Here is a 21,509-nt window from a genome sequence, read left to right on the forward strand (position 1 = left end):
ACATCGGTTACTGCAAAAATGTAGGTCAACATACTTATTGTGTTAATGATACATGTCCTTGGCAATTGAGGTTTATGTATGTATACTAGGCACATAAAGAAACTGTGCATACACAAATTTAAAATCTAAATTTATCAAACCTGTGTAGAGACATAAGGATTTAAACTCAGAGATTAGTGACATGTATCCAACATGCAGGCACGTGCCACGTTCCGTGACGTCAGTGGGTTCGTCCTTGAGACGTGCAATACGTTGTTGCACGTGCATTCCGGGAAAGAGAAACAGAGCAAATGAATGCCACACAATACTGTCACTTTGGAAAGCTCAACCCCTGCCCTTGCGATCGTTCAAAAACGGCTATTGAAACGCATAGCATGCCAAGGCTCACTTCTGCACAACGTCATGAGGCCATTGGGATGGTCCGTGGGGGAATGTCTCAACGACAAGTGGCTGCACATTTCCACTGCCACCGGAACACCATTTCTGCATTGGTGAGACGCTACCAGAACACAAATGACGTCATCGATCGGCCACGTTCTGGACGTCCACGTGTAACAGCGCCAAGACAGGACATATGGATAAGGGTGACACATCTTCGCCACAGGTTTCAGACTGCAGTGATGACTGCCCGTACCATCCCAGGACTTCGCCGTATCCACACCAACACAGTTCGACAACGTTTACGTCATCACGGGATCAGACCACGACGTCCCGCCATACGGCCTATCCTGACACAACGTCATCGACAAGCTCGCCGAATGTGGTGCCGAAATCATGTCCGCAGACCCTTGTTTTGGTGTTGAAATGTTGTTTTTACAGATGAGTCCAGGTTTAACAGTTCCCATAGTGATGGACGTCAACGTGCCTATAGACGCGTGGAAGAACGTTATGCACAGGCCTGTGTCTTGGAGAGGAATCGCTTTGGTGGTGGTTCCGTGATGATTTGGGGTGGAATAACAGCAGGCCAAAGAACTCCTTTGGTGATTGTTCAGGGCAACTTAACTGGTGTGGGCTACAGGGATCAGATTCTTCGACCTGTGGCAATTCCTTTTCTGAAACGTCATGGCCCTGGGTTAACATTCCAACAGGACAATGCCCGCCCTCATACGGCAAGGGTTTCTATGGATTTCTTGCAACACCACAACGTTGACTTACTGCCTTGGCCTGCAAATTCACCGGATCTCTCCCCGATAGAGCATGTTTGGGACGAGATGGATCGACGTCTACGCCGTCTTCCTCATCCGCCAGATAACGTCCTTGACCTTGCAACAGAACTTGAGAGAATCTGGCGTGACATTCCACAAGCCTTCCTTGCACGTTTGATAGGCTCTATGCGACGTCGAGGCACTGCTGTTCTCAATGGGGATGGTGGACATACCCGTTATTGAGCTTGTGACATGGTCGTTTGACCCCTGTCCCGCTTGTGGACTCGTGACGTCATTGTGATTGACTTTTCAATTGCAATTCTCCCGACTTGTTATGGTCTCATGATCCCTCCATTAAAGTTTATATGTACCTTTGACATTGTTATCGTACTTATCAACTGGGATCATATTTTCACAATGCACAGTTTCTTTATGTGGCTAGTATATGTATGTATGTATGTATGTATGTATGTATGTATGTATGTATGTATGTATGTATGTATGTATGTATGTATGTATGTATGTATGTATGTATGTATGTATGTGTGTGTGTGTGTGTGTGTGTGTGTATGTATGTGTGTGTATGTATGTATGTTTGTGTGTATGTATGTATGTATTGTGTGTGGTGGTGGTGGTCGTGTGTGTGTGTGTGTGTGTGTGTGTGTGTGTGTGTGTGTGTGTGTGTGTGTGTGTGTGTGTGTGTGTGTGTGTGTGTCCTTGAGGACGTTACACAAACAATACGTTCAATCATGATAGCGTTCTACCAACAGCACCCGGTGAGTGATCATAGGAGATGCACTGCTGTATGTAGCTTTATTTATCTGCAGCTATAGGTTGCCCCACTGAACTGAACTTTCACTTCCTCTCGTTAAACAGGTTTTGACTGTGCATTCCTACAATAAGTGCATATGGTCCCCATGATAGAATTGATTTGCAATATTTGCACTCCGAGTGGAGAAGGAACATAGGCGGGGAAAACAATCGTATTTCTAAACACAGCAGGACCAACCTACTTTGTTTTCTTTTTCTTTTTTAGCATAGGGACAAATGTTACATATCCGATACATAAGTACATATGTAAAGCGAAATGTTACACTGCTACTATGTGAATACAAATATATCCATTTCACATAGAGATGAAGATATTATCCACGGATGTGAAAGTAACATCCTCGGAAATGTACAGCATTTGCTGGTAGAGGAAGACGTACATAGCGTGTCACAGGTGCTCGTACATTACAATGCGATAAGACTGCAGATTACAAGTCCTCTGGTATATGTAATAGAGCATTCCTGATTACAAGCCAACATGCATGCGCTCATAACCATTCAAAACGCTTACCTGTATATCTGTACCAGTCACCCGAGCTGTCACGTTCTGCACAGGGACGCTACATCCGGGTATTTCATATACGTCATCTGCATGCTCCTGCCCGAGACAGCAGGACCTGTAAACAAGCTCCTCTACTCTATTCTTTCACTCCAAGCAACTAGCCGAGTCACACACCATAAGCATGCGAGTTTGATTCACGAAGTGGTGAACTTCCTTACGTGGCATTTAGAAGCTGGTATGATAAAGAGGAACACTTTTTATGGATATACAACTTCTTTCTTTTCAGTGGATGCGACGTTTCGGTGTAGATCCTAACACATTTATGAAGACGTGACGAAGGTGTTCTAACTCGACTTCAAGGGCTTGGGTTGTGGAGCTGTTTATTGCAGTCGAAATATTCTCGCTGATAATTTATTTATTGTATGGATCGGTTTTATTTTTATCAACAGCTTTCTATTGCCCCACTAAACCTTCCGTTCTCTTGCTCTCGTTAAGCAATGCATTGAGAATATCTATGGGGAAGCTTTTAAATGTGAACATTCAATATGTTTTTGCCTGAGCTCATTTGTATCGAGTAGCAAGAGTATTCATACTAAAATTGCACATGGTCCACACAGACGATTCGTTTCATGCAATGTCCGTACCCCGGGAACAAAAGCTATCGTCTTTCAATCCCTCTCATCGACTTACTAGAGAATCACAAGTCGTAAGATGAAAGAGATTAGAAAACAGAGCCCAGTAATGCAATGTCAAACCTCTCCACGATGAAAAGGACTGCAATTTGAGCTCGCTATACAGTGGGTTTACATAACATGTTACAGGTACTCGTGCATGACAGCGCGATAAGGCAGCAGATTACAAATGCTCAGGTGTGACAGAACTTTCCAGCTTACAAACCTAAAAGTACTGTGACAGTGCACAATTTATCCTTATATTCTTCATATATGTATATTTTTCTGTATGTATGTATTATGTATGTCTTTGCCACAAATTTCACTTTCATTTTGAAGAGTTGTAATATTGAAACGTCACTTCATGTCATGGCTCCAGCTGATGTAACGCACTTCGCAAAGATAATTGACATAAGCCATATACCATTGAAAGTGTCAACTTAAAACTCAATCCATTGTTTATTGCACCAGTAAATTTCTTAATGACCACCGTGCAGACGTCCAGGCCACAAATGTATAAACACACTGCAATAAATCTCATCTAATTGACGCCAATTACCATTGTGACACGGTCATGTGACGTCAGCCATAAAACCTAATCCAGACAAGGGTTGTAATACAAACCGTAATTAAGCTGATGCAATTATCCTGTCACGGTCACGTGACTTCCACTCCAAAACTCGTTTCGGCTTGTCCAATCAGTAACTGTTTGTAAAAATATCTGATCTATGTCAAACAACCCAAATCGTAATTACCCTATTATATGTTTTGGCCAATCGCAAAGAATTCCAACATTGATCAGCGATGTTTTCGGCTATAAAAAGAGGTCAGTGATTTCCGATTGGCACACTTGACCTCACAATAAATGTTGAAACATCTCCTGGACTGATCATTGACTTTAAGGAACTGTACATTCTAATTTAAGGTAAGTTCTTTGGTACAACTCTACGAATTGTGTCAGATAATGTCATGACTGAAAAGTAGTATTTATGAATAGAAAGTGGCAATATCATGTGTATATTTTTGTTTTGCAAGAACATTGTCATGCATAATATCTCAAGTCGTTATTGAATATGTAAGTGAACTAGATGTGCTGTCATGGATTAGTTGTGCCTGTATTGCACTCATGTATGGACATATTAGATGTACTTTACATCATTATCATGCTGATAGTGAACTAAAGTAAATATTTGGTTCAATGGCAAATATCATTTATATATGTCTTATATAACGACAGCTGAGGCATAATTGTGATATTTGTTGAAATGATTTGTATGAATGATTATACTTATTATTTGATGTTAGGTTGAAAGAAGAAATATTATAACTGTTATACATACAAGCTCTACCGTTTGAGATGCTAATTCCCCATCAAAATGTGTATATTAGATTATTGTTTGAATATCTTTTATGTATATGTATTTATGAATGACACACTTGACCTCACATTAAATGTTGAAACATCTCCTTGACTGATCATTGACTTTCAGGAATTCTACGTTCTATTTTAAGGATTCAAACTTGTTATACCATAACGAGCCGGGTAACAGTACCCTTACATTTGAACCTGCGAAACGCTGGACCCATGAACTGCAACGCACGTGAAAGTAACAATATCGGCATCTCCGTCATATCGCCCTACACTTCAGACACTCCAGTTTTCAGACAATTTCAAAACACAAAGAAACATGATTCAGTCTTTGTTTGTTACCTTGTTTGTGCAAGGGAATAGCCGATTGGATACCAGTTTTATTCATTACATTCATCATTCTAACATGACATGTCACAGCCTGGAAACACCATCCAGTTATTGCATATATGCATAGTACAATCACATTATAAGCCTACTATTAAATTGTCTTATCTTGCTTTGATAAGGCAAGATACTATGCAGAATACTGCACTTGCAGCCTTAGCGCCTGGGTTATACCCCCATTTCACTGGGCTGCGATCGGTCCCGATTGCATTTTTTTTTAAATCGTCAGCGATCGTATAATGTCGGTAGTATACGTGGAGTAGTCGGCAGAGATCAGCAAGATACGTGTGTGTCTGCATAGTCTGGAAGTGATTTTTGAATCGGCTAAAGTTTTGAACAGGTACAAAAACATGAGCCGATTGAAAAAAGTCGTAAGTTAAGCGTGACTGATCGGGATAGTCGCCAGTGTGTCGGGAGTTCATCGGGAATGCATCGGCAAGCATCATGAGCAATCGGCTTAACCGTTGGTGAAGCGTGAAGGACTCGTACCATTATTGAGAGACAGAAACGGCCACGTGTCATCCCCGTAATGCCACGCTTCACATCCGATCAACCACGATTAACTCCCGACGCATCCCCAACATGGAACTGACAAGCTAATTGCCTATCAAAACAGAGCTGTCAAATCCACGCATCAGCACGATTACTCCAAATAAGACACGATCCGGTTACGTAATCTTCACGTTTTGCACGATTTACATCAGACTGGCAGAAAAGGTATAAAAGCATCGGCGATGGAAGTCCAATTGAACTTCACTCCAATTTCAGCTGCTGTTATGGAAACATGACAAGAACAAAGAAGAACAGCCAACAGGAAGAGGTGAGATCACCCACCCTACCACCAGATGACAACCAGGATGCACACGGCAGCTTCAACCATAATCATAACCACATCTGGATCCTGTTGCGAAGTGTTGAGAAGAAATTGCCATCGATTTGGTAAGAATACCAAAGGCATTCTCCACGACTCTGGAAATCCTGTAGTTGGCAATCAGTTCAACTTCTGACAGACCTTCTTGAGTAGGGTTTCATTAGATATTGACGAAGGGCAAATGCATCATCTGCAAGTATGACGATAGGCATATCCAGATCATCATTTGGCAATGGTTCAGGTTCGGGCAAGCATCTGCTGCCATCTTATATACACTCCTTGAACTCTGAGGCATTGAAGATTTGTGCATCTGACATATGACCCAGGCCTCCGACGTCCACCCATAGAAATCTGTAAATATCCTCTACAAGGGCCAACAGGACAATGGAGAAGAAACCTTGTAGTTGTGGCAGAGGCTTCCACTACCAGGTGGCTTACGAATCGCGATGTGTTTTCCATCGAGGGCACCAACAGCATGAGGGAGATTCCATCTCTGCTCAAATTCCAGACTGATGGTCTTCCAATCCCCTTGGGTGACAGGACATGCAATTACTGTATCCTTGTAGTGGTCTACGATGGCTTGGCACACCTCTTGGAAAAGATGGTTATGGTGTGTCTGAAGTGGTAGGAGAAGGAGGAGTAACTTGTGGCAGAGGCTGGGGGCCGTATGGTAACTGCTAACATCAGACCAGGGTGCAGAACTTACCTGAAGTTGGTGTCTTTTTTGCTAAGTCTGGGATACAGGGAATTAAGCAGTTCATCAAACATATCAGGAGGCATCCGCAGATGGTTGAAGAAAGAAGACGTGTTTTCGAATCTGAGTTCATATAGGAGATTGCCATAGTTTCCAAAGTTAAATCTTCTTTCCACCCTCAACCACGGACGTACCCAAAAAAAAGGTTCTGTTTTCTTCTTTTTGGTGCCTGCTTCCTTTTGTATTGATAGATATCTATCGCCAATCCCATATGTTGTTGCAGCAGAAAAAGTAGTTGTGCAGCTGTGAGCATGTTGCTAGATAATAAGAATCGGCTGTCATCGTCAGCTTTATAGCCCAGAATCGGAACAATTTTGTGGTTTGGAGGCTGATGTTACGCGTCTTACTCGGCACTTATACGTACTTTACTTGGCGTCGATCGGTAATCTTCGCGTGTAATCGGCAACCGCCGCCTATTATTAACTGTATTATCTTATTTCTGTGCACATTCGGTAGAGAGAACTGGATACTCACCCTGTGCCTATTCTTTGAAAACTGGAATATTGTGGAATATTTTCCAACATTGGTTCCTTATTGCAACAATTACTAGGTCTATATCTCTGCTGCCTTTCAATTTGTTCTGCAGTTGTAATTCCCTGCATTTGGATACGGAATACTATTTTTAGTGCTAGCGGATTTTTAGGAATAATGATTTGTTACTCGCATCACATTTCCTTTGCTGTTTGCTGATATATGATAATGAGTCAAAGTGGAGTGAGTTAAAAAGTGTTTCTCTCCAAATCGGCAGAATTTCAACCCATATACGGCGACTATAATCATTTTCTCGTGAAATTTCTAAAGACAAACAGTAAGGTTAATTTCAATCTGGAAAAATGCATTGATTGTCAGTTTTAAATATATGGTAGCAGTGTCGTGGGCTTGCCCTAAGAGCTGAATGTAGCTCACGGATAGAGAAAACTTCTGCACATCCAATGATCAGGTATCCGATCCACCATGCACCAATCCACTGGGGGTGAAGGCTGTCTAACTTGGACTCTTGAAACCAAACCATACAAGGAGTATATATTTTATAAAAATGTGTTGTGCTAATATGGCGTGAAGAACATAAATTCCAATAATGTAAGACAAAAAGTGGGTAAGTCCCATAAATACAAAACCTTTATTTGAATAAAAAGTCGTGAGTTGGTATTCCTTGTAAAACGTTATTGTAAAAAAAGATTGAATGGAATTACTATGCACTAGTTAATGCAAACACATAACCAACCGCTTAGATCAATGGGAACGTCACTGAGCCATCCACCAAGACTGAGCGCAACAGCTGGTCCAAGGAAAGCTATCGCCATAATGATGCCTACAAGACCACGAATACAAATGAATCAGTACATTACCTGTAAACTACTTCCATTACGCATAATCCTTTCACTACACACACAATCCTTTCACTTTTAGCACTCTTTCCGCTACTCATAATCCTTATGCTACACACTCTCCTTCCGCTACACACACAAAACTTTCGCTATAATCATTCCTTCCGCTTCACGCAATCCTTTTGTTTTTTGCCCTCCTTCCGCTTCTCACAATCCTTTCACTATAAGCATTCCTTCTACTACAAACAATCCTTTCACTTTTCACACTCCTTCCTCTACACAGAATACTTTCACTATAAGCATTCCTTCTGCTTCACACAATCCTTTCGGTTTTCACACTCCTTCCGCTACACACAATACTTTCACTGTAAGCATTCCTTCTACTACAAACAATCCTTTTGCTTTTCACACACCTTCCGCTACACAGAATCCGTTCACTTTTCGCAACCCTTCCGCTACATACAATCCTTTTGCTATAAGCCCTCCTTCCAATACACACTTCACACATTCCTTTCGCTTTTCACTCTCCTTCCACTTCACACATTCCTTTCACTTTTCACTCTTCTTCCACTTCAGGCACCCATGAAGGGCCACCTCCTCGTGGTGGGTGCTGGGTCACGCTAAGCGCCCTTCACCCCCGTTGTGGACCTGGGGGGATATATGGTCCACCAACCCGTTTGCCGTGGGTTGCGCCCCTGTGTCGGTGGAGGAAGGGATTCTGGTGGTTGAGGGCACTGGTTCCAGGAACAGTGTTCCTTTGCCCAACACACCACTTCGGCCCTGACTTCACCTAGACGGGTGGTTGAATGGGCCCGGTTCAACCAATCGGCTGGTCATGCCAAGCCCTGTGTGTTTGAAATTGTACTGAATATATCTATAACTACTTCATTAACGTTTCAAAGAACTGTCTTGGCCTTAATTTCTTCAAAATTACTCTTTGCAAAATGTTCAATATAGATTTATTATTTTGCCTTAGTCTTCAATGCCCAGAAGGCGATGGCTCATGGGCCAATCTGGTAGAATATGTCTTTTCAAGATATTTTTTCTACTTGGAGTATATCCATCTGGTATCCTTGGTGCCATCTGTTGGAGATCCACAGATGTAAGGCATCGTCCTTGTTGTCACTCCATGGTGGGTGGGAGCCAGATGGATGAAACATACTTACTACTAACATGGCACCCCTTACAAAAAAACGTTCACATGAACCTGAAGATTCCTTCTCATCAGAGGATGAAGGCTTCAACGCCTCAACTGAATCCAGAGAACTGGTCTAGATTTCTGGTCATGTCTGCCACAGATGGAAATCCCCTCAAGTTGAATCCTTTGCCATAGCAAAGGGTATTGAAGGTTTAGTTGGAGAGGTGAAGGCGGTTAAAAAAGCTCCGTTCTGGCTGCCTTTTGATTGATTGTAGAAAACAAATACAATCAAAAATTCTTCTTCAACTAAAACACTAGCTAATGTTCCTGTTCAGGTTTCCCTCACAGGACATTGAACTTCAGTAAAGGCATTGTCCGTGATGCCATACGTTGCCTCTCGGACATGTCTGAAAACAGAAATTCTGTCAGAATTGACATCACAAGGAGTCACTGATGTAAAACGTTTTACATTCAAAAGAAAACAATGACATTGTAAATACCAACACCTATTTGTTTACATTTGGTCTGCCAAATCGTCCAGAATCACTTAAAGCTGGCTATTGTAACCTGAGGGTGAATGCTTTCATCCCTAATCCCTTGAGATGTTACAATTGTCAGAAATACGGTCATGGATCAAAATCCTGTCGAAATCCTGCTGCTTGCCATCGATGGTGGAACTTGCGAGGATAGCAAATTATGTGATAAATCTGCTTCTTGTGTTAACTGTTCGGGTAACCATCCCTCCTCTTCCAAGGAATGTCCCTCGTGGAAATTGCAGTCTAAAAATCTCACAAGTCAAGCATGACCGTAATATAAGCTTTCTAGAAGCGAAGAGAATCGTTCTTGCGCAAGAACAACCTGGGCCAACATTTGCACATGTTGCATCCGCTCCACTTGCGGTATCAAAGCCCCAAAATATCTCCTTTAAAACCATAGCTTGCCAGACCGATTACACACATGGGCGAAGACAACTGCCCCTACATTATTATCTGCTGCAGTCACAGTGACGCCTTCAAAAGAGACCTCTAGCTCACAAACGGTTCTTCTTCATTCTCAGGAATCTTGTGATAAGGATTCGTCTTTTCTGTGAGACACAGCCGTCATCACAACCAGCTCAGCAGTCTACATCAGAAACAACTGTGAAACATATTGCGAAAAATAGACCTAAATCTAAAACTGACACTTCAAAAGGAACCAAAGTGGTAGAACCCCTAAAAGGGCTAAGAATCAGGTCCAGCTGTTTAATAAGTTTGGATCACTTGATGAGATGGATGTGTCAGACACCAGCCATTGTCGGACACATAGCTTGTCACCTTCACGAAAGGTGAGGGTCGATCACCTGTTCATCCGCCTAAGTCATAACTTCGTCACCTTTAATACAATGGAATTGTAGAGGACTGAGAACAAATTTTAACGATCTACAACTATTAGTCCAGGACGTTAACCCGTCAGCATTCTGCTTACAGGAAACTTTACTTAAAGCAGACTGATAATTTTGATATACGTCATTATAATGCCTATCATTGTTTTTCTCCTCCTGGCGATAGGGCCACTGGAGGATCATCTATACTGGTAAAGCACCATGTAATACATAGCCCAGTTACACTTAAAACAAATCTCCAAGCAGTAGCAGTACGGCTTACTTTGCACGTCGCATTTACTTTGTGCTCTTTATACATTTCACCTTCGTCATCTCTTCAATTGGCTGATCTGCAAGCTCTTTATGATCAGTTACCTAAACCCTGTTTAATCATGGGGATTTAAATGGCCACAACCCACTCTGGGGTGGCACTCATACAAACACCACCAAAGGTAAATTACTGGAGGATTTCATTTCACATAATGATTTATGCATTTATAATGACGGCTCAACTATGTATTTACATCCTGGCACAGGAACATATTCAGCTCTTTTGATTTGTCTATTACTGATTCTAACCTATTGAGTGAATTTGAATGGTCAGTCCACGACGACCTCTGTGGAAGTGACCATTTCCCAACAATACTGACACCTGTGAATCCATCTGATGTTCCTCCATATTCAAGATGGAATTTTAAAAAGGCTAACTGGCCTTTTATATGAAGCTCTCTGTGCTGACAAACTCAAACCTGAACTTTTAATGATATTCCTGATGCCATGAAAGGTTTTTCAGATGAACTAAATAACATAGCTGACGAATGTATCCCAAAGTCCTCTGCAATTCTTCACGTACGAAACCATGGTTTACCAATGACTGCAAACAGGAAGTAGGCAAGGCACGGAAGAAAGCCGAGCACTATTTCCGTCGCCATCCTATGGTCCATAATTTGGACAAATTTAAAATTTTAAACGCCAAAGCACGACGTACTTTCAAGCACAGTAAACGTCAATCTTGGCGAAACTATATATCGAAAATTAATTGTGCGCACACCTATATCAAAGGTGTGGAATATGATCCAGAAAATCAAGGGTAAGGGCTCTAAATCTAGCATACACCATCTACAAGATGGGAACAAATTATTGACTAGTAAATCAGATATTGCAAATAAACTTGGTGAGACGTTGGCCAAACATTCTTCCTCAGCAAATTATGTACCTGAATTCCAAAAATATCAAAACAGCAAGAAAGAAAGCTTTAATTTCCAATTCAGATAATGGGAAGACTACAATGAAACCTTTTCGATACATGAGCTTCATACTGCTCTTGATCAGGTTTCACGATACGCTTCTGGAGCTGATAACATACATTATCAACTCCTGAAGCACTTGCCAGAATCATGTTTGGAGACACTGTTACATATTTTGATGACATTTGGACAACTGGACATTTCCCTTCGTCGTGGCGTGATGCTATAATTGTGCCCATCCCTAAACCTTGACGTGATCATACTGATCCCTCTAATTATAGACCAATTTCACTGACAAGCTGCGTTTGCAAAACCATGGAACGTATGATCAACAATAGACTTGTTTTGGTACTTGGAAACCAATAACCTTATAACTAATATACAATGGTTTCCGTAAAACCGTAGTACCATCGATCATTTAGTACGTTTAGAGTCTTTGTAAAAATGCCATAATTAATAAACACATGCAGTGTCGATCTTTTCGACTTAGAAAAAGCATACGACACGACACATGGAAACATGGGATTTTAAAAGATTTACATGACTTTGGATTACGAGGCCGTTTGCCTCAATTTATATCCAACTTTTAAATGACTGGCAATTTCAAGTCAGAGTGGGTTCAACCCTGTCTGACCATTACAATCAGGATCAAGGTGTCCCGCAAGGCAGTATTTTGTCTGTCACCTTGTTTAGTATCAAGATAAACAGTTTATCCAAGGTTTTAAACGATTCAATTCAATGGATCACTTTTGTGGATGATTTTAATATTTTTTGTCGTGGTAAAAATATGCATACTATTGAACGGCAATTGCAGTTGTGTTTAAATAAAATACATAAATGGTGTCTTGAAAACGGCTTTAAATTTTCTAAGTCCAAAACTAATTGTCTACACTTTTGTAGAACATATAAGCCGCATAAAGATCCAGAATTATCCTGTAAATGGCACTCCCATCAAAGTTGTTAAGGAGGCCAAATTCTTAGGTCTAATTTTTCGACTCACATTTAACCTTTTGCCGCATATTAAATCACTTAAAGCCAAATGCCTGAAGGCACTCGATTTGTTAAAAGTTGTTTCCAACTCAAAGTGGGGAGGATCAAACCACCCTCCTTCACTTATACCGATCATTGGTACGATCTAAAACTTGATTATGGTTCGATCGTATATGGCGGAGCCTGCATAAAGCAACCTTCAACTACTTGATTCTGTTCACCACCAAGGTCTAAGACTCTGTCTTGGATCATTTAGAACTTCTCCAGTTGATAGTCTCTATGTTGAGGCAGATGAGCCTACTTTTCCCAACGCCGTATTAAATTATCTTTATAATATATTACCAAACTATATTCTAAACGAGTCTAACCCTGCATTTAACTGTGTCTTCACTCCTCTTTATGAGGATTTGTATAACAAAAGCCTTCTCTTGTTCCGCCTCTTGGGCACAGAATTAAACCATTCCTTTCTGCTGCTGGCATTGAGCTGGAGAATATTTCTCCTTCGTCTTTTTCTTCTCCTCCTTGGCAATTAGTGTGAGGCCAGACGTTGACTTAACATTAACCACATTTAAAAAATCCGAAACTAATGATTTACAGTATAAAACAAGAATTTAGTCAATTAAGAAATAAATATAATACCTATAAATCCTTATATACAGATGGATCCAAGGATGGTGGCGCGGTTGCTTGTGCGATTGTCATTGGGTCCAAAACAATATCTTCCAGACTACCCAATGACAGTTCAATTTTCACAGCAGAAGCAAAACGCAATACTAACAGCTCTTAAATATATTAATAAACACCGTAAATATAAACAATGTATCATCTTTTCAGATTCTCTTCGTGTCTTCAGGCTATTAAGAATCTTTCTTGCAAACATCCACTTTTATTAGAAATTATTGAATTGTACAATGAACTTGCTACTGGCCAATGCGACATCGTCTTTGTTGGTTACCCAGCCACGTTGGCATTTCTGGGAACACAATGGCTGATATTGCTGCTAAGGCAGCACTAACACATCTGTGACACCACTTCTTATCCCATACTCTGATTACAAAGCTGCTATAAGATCTTATATCCGTGATCTGATGCAAAAGAAGTGGGACACCCAAGTAGGTATCAATAATAAATTACATGCAATAAAACCCTATATCGGTTACACTTACTTGGGTTGTCAGTCCAGATTTGAAGAGGTCATCATACGACGATGTCGTATTACACACAAGATATACGCATGAGTACCTATTAAAAGGTGAGGATCCTCCGTTTTGTATCCCTTTGTGATGAATTTGATCATGGTCAAGCATGTCTTGCTTGACTGTGTTGAGTACTCCATCACAAGGGATATCTATTTCAAATCCCGAACTATGAAGGATCTTTTACTAATATAAGTCCTCATTTAATTATTGCTTTTTAAAAGAATTAAATTTGTTAACAGATTTGTAAATAGATAAATATTTTATGATTGGAAGTTTGAATTAGTAACATAGATTGTTAGTGGCTGTATCCTCGAGGGGGGTTAAAGTACTGTAAAATTATTGTCCTCCTGAGAGGGTACGTAAGTCCCATAACATTCAAAGTAAATTTCAACTTTCCGTTTTTTAATCGTAGAATATGTGTAATTTTAATGTATGGCTAGATATATCTTAATTGCTAACGGCTGAGGGGATGATATAAATCCAGCTAGGGCCCATGCAGGAAGCAAATGTACTGTAAGTCCCCATGGTCCCTAGTATGGTGATCTACCTTCAGTTGTTAGTGATCAATAGCCCATTTTTAGATTGTGTTGTCCCCTATGGTTAAAATGTTTTAGATTCAATTACTAGTTTTACATATATATATCTGTGATACTCTAGTTGTTTTACTGTCCTTCGATGACAGGTTTTATAATATATACATATTCCAATACAATGTAAAATGTTCTCGTCACGATATGGCTGAAATATTGCCGATGTGACGTAAAATATTAACTCACTCACTCACTCTTCCACTTCACACATTCCTTTCGCTTTTAACTCTCTTTCCACTGCTTGCAATACTTTCGCTATATGCACTCCTTCCGCTACACACAATCGCTTTTTGCACTCCTTCAGTAGTTTAGCGGAATGATGACTGGTCCCTATGAGTGATTTTTTTGCGAACTACCGCCCATACCGGAAATATGTGAAATGTCGGCTGTTCATCCTTCGACGCCTTGAAGTATACCGGAGGTACGTGCTAAATTTCACGAAAATCGGTTGAATAGTTTAGGAAATATTCACTTTTTAGTGAGCATGGGGTCGGTCGGGCGAAAGGCTAACTATCCAACGTATTGCTGTACTTGTTATTAAGTAGCCAGGTAAGGTCTGTCTGAAGCTAAGCAGATAGCAGCTCTCGGTAGTACGACTGGTCGATATCTCACCTCGCTGACACACACGGGCTCGTTGTCAGCTGTTGGCTACCAGTGTGTCACGGGCTACAACTTGTAATTCCTCTTGCACGAATCCTCGGCACGGGACGTGTTTGAGATAATACAGATTGGATTCGCTATATTTGATATCGACTCGGTCGACGTTGTACATTTTCATGGACCATATTGGATCGGCTGCCACCACTCATGGCAAACGTACAACCCATTCCGTAGATCTAGCTCCCGTTATACCGCATCTCACCTGGACTTAGTGCTTGGTCAAGTAAACAACGCATGCAGTGAATGGATTTCATCAACGACCAACTCCGTCGAGAACATCACTCCGTGCACACTTTCAACGACGTCGAGAAAGCCATGGCTCACCTGGGAGACGAACACACCCTTTCCGAAAGTCAGGCAGAGAATGACAATGTGGTTGAACACGTCCGGATAATATTCCTCCAGTATGTCCAGCATGAATACCGTTTTTCTGCCGTCGCCAAGCACGGTCTGGTAAACGGTATGTGCCCCTCGAGCAGCTCAAAGTTGAGCAGAATGCAAAACCGGTTTCCGTATGCTAAGGCGACTTCTTTGACCCGCTTTGGTATTTTATCGAGCTTGGCTCGAGCAAACGATTCGCAAGACCAATTCCTTGATGCGCAATGTTATTGCATTTGCTCGTGGTTCTCAAGAGGTCCGCATAAGTGAAGAACACGTCACTGTCGTCGATGCTGAGCACCTTGTTGCTGATTTTGATGGTCGTTTTCTTGACGATGGCTCGACCCAAGTTGTCTATGAGTTCTCTTTTGTCCTTCACAGACTCCAAAATGATGTGAAAAGCCAGTCGAGCCATCCCGATGATGCTGATGAACAAGATGCAGGGTGACACCATAAGCGGCGAACTCTTGAAGACGACCTTGAATGATTATTGCGATGCATTAACGCGAGATTCTAAGTTCAAAATCGACAGCAAGGGCACGATGCGGGTGAAAAACAAACAGGGGGTCGATCTCATGAATGCCCACACGAGAAAACCACTCGCTCTGTCGACTCTGATGGAAAACATGGCGTCAACTTCATCCACAACGAATTTAGTTTTGATTACAATGGCAAACGATCCAAACTTTCGCTGAAGGCGGCGAAAGATCTGCAAACCATGCAGACTGAGTATGATGCCACAGCGAGCACAATCGCCAGAGATGATCGGAAAGACTTGACGCAACGTGCACAAGAAGCATCAGAGGGACTCAACAAAAAATTGGCCATGTACTGGAACAAACGCTTACAAGACACCACATTGGCCGACAGGATCCGTACTCTGTTCCGAGAATGAAGGATCACCATTGCCAGCATTCTGACCGCGCTCGGCTTCATCATATCAGCTACCACCCAGCAGTCCCCCAACACCACATAGCAGTGACATGAGACTGGATAAAAAAACATCTGAAATCTCGGAGAAGCACTCACGAGACTAGCTGGCAAAGCCGCCGAAGCACTGCATCCTAGCCAGCATCATATCGTGGCTGCTGGTCTTGCTGTCGAAAACGACAATGTGGCTTGGTCAAAACCTGTGGATGTTCATCGTCGCCGTGGCAGGCGTAGTGTACGTCGCTGCTAAGGAACTTTAAACAAATGAGGCACAGTCTGACCGTGATCCCACCACCCACGACCACCGTCTTGCGATCAACATGTCGCTAATTATCTGCCACTGCTGCCACTGCTGCCACTGCGCCTGACGGTGTCTGCATTTGAACACTGCTTGGCTTCGGTTGTTGTGGTGGTACCACTTTGCCCGTTTCACCGGTGTGAGTCGGCACAACGTGACTCGCGTTCACGGCGAGATTCATTCCGAGTGTCTGATCGCTGGTGGCGATGACAATTACATTATTGTATCCCACCACTTTATCGATCCTCAGTCGCATGTCACTCGTGGCCATGAACAACCCTACGCAGAAAACATAGGCGACTTTAGACATGGCATTCTCCAACACGTTTTTGTATTGCTTGATGGCCGTCGGTAAATTCACCGGCGACACGATTGAATCCTCAACTTTGGGCACGGATTGTTTCTCGCATCATAAGACAAGTTGCTGGAAAGCGTTTGAGCCTGCACGCCGATAACAGCCCACATGTAGGTGCGAATCGAATCGTTCAGTCTGACGACACCCACGCGAGAAAACCCTTTGATCAACGAATCCAACATCAATTTTTTCCAATCACCTTCTCGGTCCCTGCTGAATTTTTTCTGCAGTTTGCTGGCTTCCATCCACCACATTGTGGACGATGGGAATACCCAAACTGTGGTTCACACCCGGCAAATGCCATCTTCGAATCGAGTTCCAATTCATTGCAAATAGGTTTGTACGCACACGGATCGTACAAATTGTTCACGGCACTCCACACCCTGTCAGTGCGCTAATTTCTTTCAAGATGCACCTGATCTAGTAGCACATGTGAAACGAAAGAATGACTGACTCAACAGATCATAATGAGTATCGTTCAAAGTCACACCACACCCTGTCAAGGAATAAAACAACATGTGAAATATTATAATGGTAATTATTTGTATTTGTTTTCAACAGGTACGTGATGCTGCCGGGAATACACAGCGGCGAGCCCGTTCAACTGCTGCACACGATCGATAACACTTTGGGTCAACCCGAGGGTCGCTCTCTGCGATATCACATGTTATCCGCGATGGACTAACACCGATGACAACAACAACAAACTCTTGGTGAACAAACAGCGACACATTCTGACTGACGGTTACTGTGCTCGCTCAACGACGGAAACTTCAATCCTCTGGTAGCCGAACTCAAACTGAACGATTGCAATGGCACGAACGGTAGAACGCTCGGGTTGATGTCGAACGATATACCACCGCAAACCACTGTGATGGCCTCTAAACTGCCCGACCTAGTTCCCTATCGCAAGGTGTGCATTCATCCCCATCAGATCAGCATGACCGATAACATTCAAGGCGAAAGGCCTTCGACACTGCTGATAGCCATTCCGGTCAAAAAAAAACTACAACAACGGCAGAACCAAATCGTTTTCGTCCTTGCAGTACAAGAAATTAAACTAAGGCACAATCACGGAATTAAAAATATCTGTTTTAGATATAAAACACGAACCAATAAGATATCTCAGCACAACACTATACATAAAACAATGGCACACACTTCGGGCCCCCGAAAGCAACGTAGACGACCTCGGACCTGAGGGATACGAGGATTTGATGAACATGGAGTCAAAGGCAAGCTGTATGCCTTGCAACTGAAAAACAACGTGTACAAACGCAGCGAAGTGCATGACGATGGTGCTACTTCTAGTAACCTAAGAGACGATGTCCAGATTATGGATGGACTCGTCAGCAACACTCGATACAATCAAAGTATTTCTCAGAGAGCAACCATCCGATGATGAGGTCGAAATCGTGACGGGAGTCAAACTCCATTGGGCTGAAAAGCATAAACATCTCGTTTGCACGATTTACTTACAGAGAAGCACGACGGCTTATGCAAGTCTCGAGGGCGTTAATGTCACCATGGAGAATAATATTTAACTCGGCAAAATTTTCTTACCCACGAATATACATCTCATCAGCCTGAAGTTTACGCACGAAATACTGATGGAAATCCAATTGAAAACTATTTTATAAAATTATCATATAACGATGGACATTGCAAAACGCACTACACTAGCACTCTCCAATCTCGGGCACACGCGCGATCAACCCGGTATGTGCACCTTGCAGTTACAAAACGTGTACAAACGACGAGAAGAGATACTCGAACTGAACGGGATAATCAATATTATCCTTACCTACCCAAATATCGTTGTGAATGATGAGGGGTTTGTCATGATGAGGGGTTTGAGGGGTTTAAAACCTTACAACAGGGCGACGTACGTATCAACATTTCTAGACCAAACATGCAATATGTTATTCACCCGTCCGGATAACACAGATAAATTGTTTATATTTCATAATTAATAAACATTATTCTTATCAGCGTAAAGTATACGCAATAAGAGATTGACGGAAAACCAATTAAATATTATTTCCTAACTTATATTATATAGATGGGATTGTATCCGGCCATGGAGGAAGTGGCTAAAAACACTTGAAACCGCGGACGGATTTTGTCTGCAACAAATAAGCGACGTCAAACGCCAGCTGGAAAAAGAATGTGATGCGCGACTAGGATTGCACAAAAGTATCATAGAGCAGTGAATGCTGTCGATGGTATAGACACCGCGCTAGTTGCATGGAGCTGGGGCTGGGGCGTCGGCTTATTGTCGACGATCATTTGCGTCGTCCTCATGCTGAAATAGCAGCCGGGGTATAACGCATTGAAGTATAGCTCTTAGATTAGGGTTTTAGCTGCAAAGCCAAGCTGAAGCACGATCAAGGATCACATATCAACAGCACTCGCCGATCAATGCAAGATCACTCGCCGATAGCAAGATCACGGAAGATGAGGTGTTAGCAGAACTCGCCAATACCACAGAATGAACAAAAGATTCGAACCAAGGCCCGCAATATGAGATGCGAAGAAAAAGTTGATCGAACAGGTCAGGCAATAGGCGCGGCAAGCATTCCTTTCCAAAATTAAAGAAAGCATAGGAGAATAAAGCTCAACTGTTTCCTCGATATCAATGTAAATCCATAAAATAATCCAATGGTATTTGGTAAAACCGTTAAAGTGGTCGGATACCAAGCTATGATTTTCCCGTAGTTCTTGAAAGTTTGGGCTGGCTCTACGCGAACTCTAAATCCGGTGTCGAACTTGCCCATGTCTCTCGTTATCCAACTAATTTTTCGGTCCCCGTCCACAAATGATTCCGCATAGTGAGACTTCTCTTTTAACGCAAGCTCCAATCTTTGGTTTACACAAACAACGGCCCCATCTTTAAGCACAACTCTACTAGATCTTTGTCCTGCCTGCTTACACCAACTCAGAATGTCCGTCTCTCTGTCCGCTATGATTGATATATTTTTAGTATGCTTAGCTCTCAGGAACTGATACACTGTTCCATACCAATACAACAACACACTTCTTTCACTCACACATGCCTTAGGCTACACGCCTCGTTCCACTACACACAGAATATTTCTACTAATAATACCACACCACTTCAACTGTACACACTACTTCCTCCACATGCACTACTTCCCCACAATAGACACTGCTTCCACCTACACACACCTACTTCGACTAGCATACACTGCTTCCACCACAATAACACTGCCGACACCACACACGCACCCTTCCATTAGATAAACACCACTTCCACTATAAACGCTGCTTCCACTACACACTACTACCACTACACACAATATTTCCACAATACCCACTACTACCTTTACACACACTACTTCACTACTTAAGGTGCAACGTCCACAAGACCCACAACCCAATTACACACACCACCGCCTTTCTACACACACTACTTCCACCGCACACACTACCTTCCACGACACCACATTACTTCCACAATAATCACTCACTTCCCACTACACACTACTTCCGCAATACCACTACTCCTATGACACACACTACTTCCACTACACACACTGCTTCCACTACACAAGCTACTACTGCCACTATACTCACTACTTCCACTACACACACTACTTCAACTACACACACGCTTACTTCCACACTACACACACTACTTCCACTACAACTTTTTGTACACTACTTTCCACTCAGACATTACTACTTCCACTACACACACTGCTTCCACTTCCATACGCCACTTCAACTACACACTCCTTCCGCTACTCTCACACAAATTGCGCTACACACAATGCTTCTGCTACACACGCTCCTTCCACTACACTCACATGCGATACCTTTTGAAACAGCGCGATCTACAAAACACATTTTTTATACATGCACTACGTCTTCTAATCAGATACCAAAAGGTTTCATTTGGATTACATACAAACTTCGCACTTTACAAAGAATGATGTTTTCTCTCTATTGCATCATGAATCAAAATATTTATGTTTACACACATCTTCTAAACTCTCCTTCACATCATGTAAGACCTGAGAACGTACCTGTCAGTAAACTCGACTGCTGTTTGTCGCGGAATTATTTTCAACGTACGGTAAACCCAGGGAAAACCGTGGGATTTTACTCCACTTCTTGCCAACACCATAAGCACGGCAAGCACACTGTACATCCAACGTCCGTTGTCAGTCGCTTGGTCCTTCGTGGCTGGACACCGCTCTATGTTCTGGCGCGGAATCCTGACAATCCGGCACCTTGCGGAAGGAATAGTTGGAGGAGATCATCTAATAGTTGAGAGATACAGGATCCATGACGTGTAGAGGCTCCGACATTGAGCAAGCAAACAAACAAACAAAGCCACTGTATAGGACGGGATCTTAGGTATAGCGGTTTCCCAAATGGCTGAAGAAGAAGAAAATAGCTACAAGATAACCGATTTCGTTGCAGCTCATTAGGAGGCCACTTTTGTACTGCTGAGTCCAAACTGTTTCTCCAGTGCTGTGA

At 42.3% G+C, this 21,509-nt stretch overlaps 1 long non-coding RNA gene across 1 annotated transcript; it reads right to left on the reverse strand.

Moving 5' to 3' along the window:
• Positions 1-7,448: 7,448 nt before the first annotated feature.
• LOC124281077 lies at positions 7,449-21,084 on the reverse strand. Its single transcript, XR_006899838.1, has 3 exons — positions 21,053-21,084; positions 7,756-7,842; positions 7,449-7,526 (listed from the first exon to the last, which is right to left on the reverse strand). It is a non-coding gene; the product is annotated as an uncharacterized LOC124281077 (long non-coding RNA).
• Positions 21,085-21,509: the final 425 nt, after the last annotated feature.

This window comes from Haliotis rubra, unplaced genomic scaffold, assembly GCF_003918875.1.
Source record: "Haliotis rubra isolate DU_JTF1 unplaced genomic scaffold, ASM391887v1 Scf279, whole genome shotgun sequence".
Lineage (NCBI taxonomy): Eukaryota > Metazoa > Mollusca > Gastropoda > Lepetellida > Haliotidae > Haliotis > Haliotis rubra.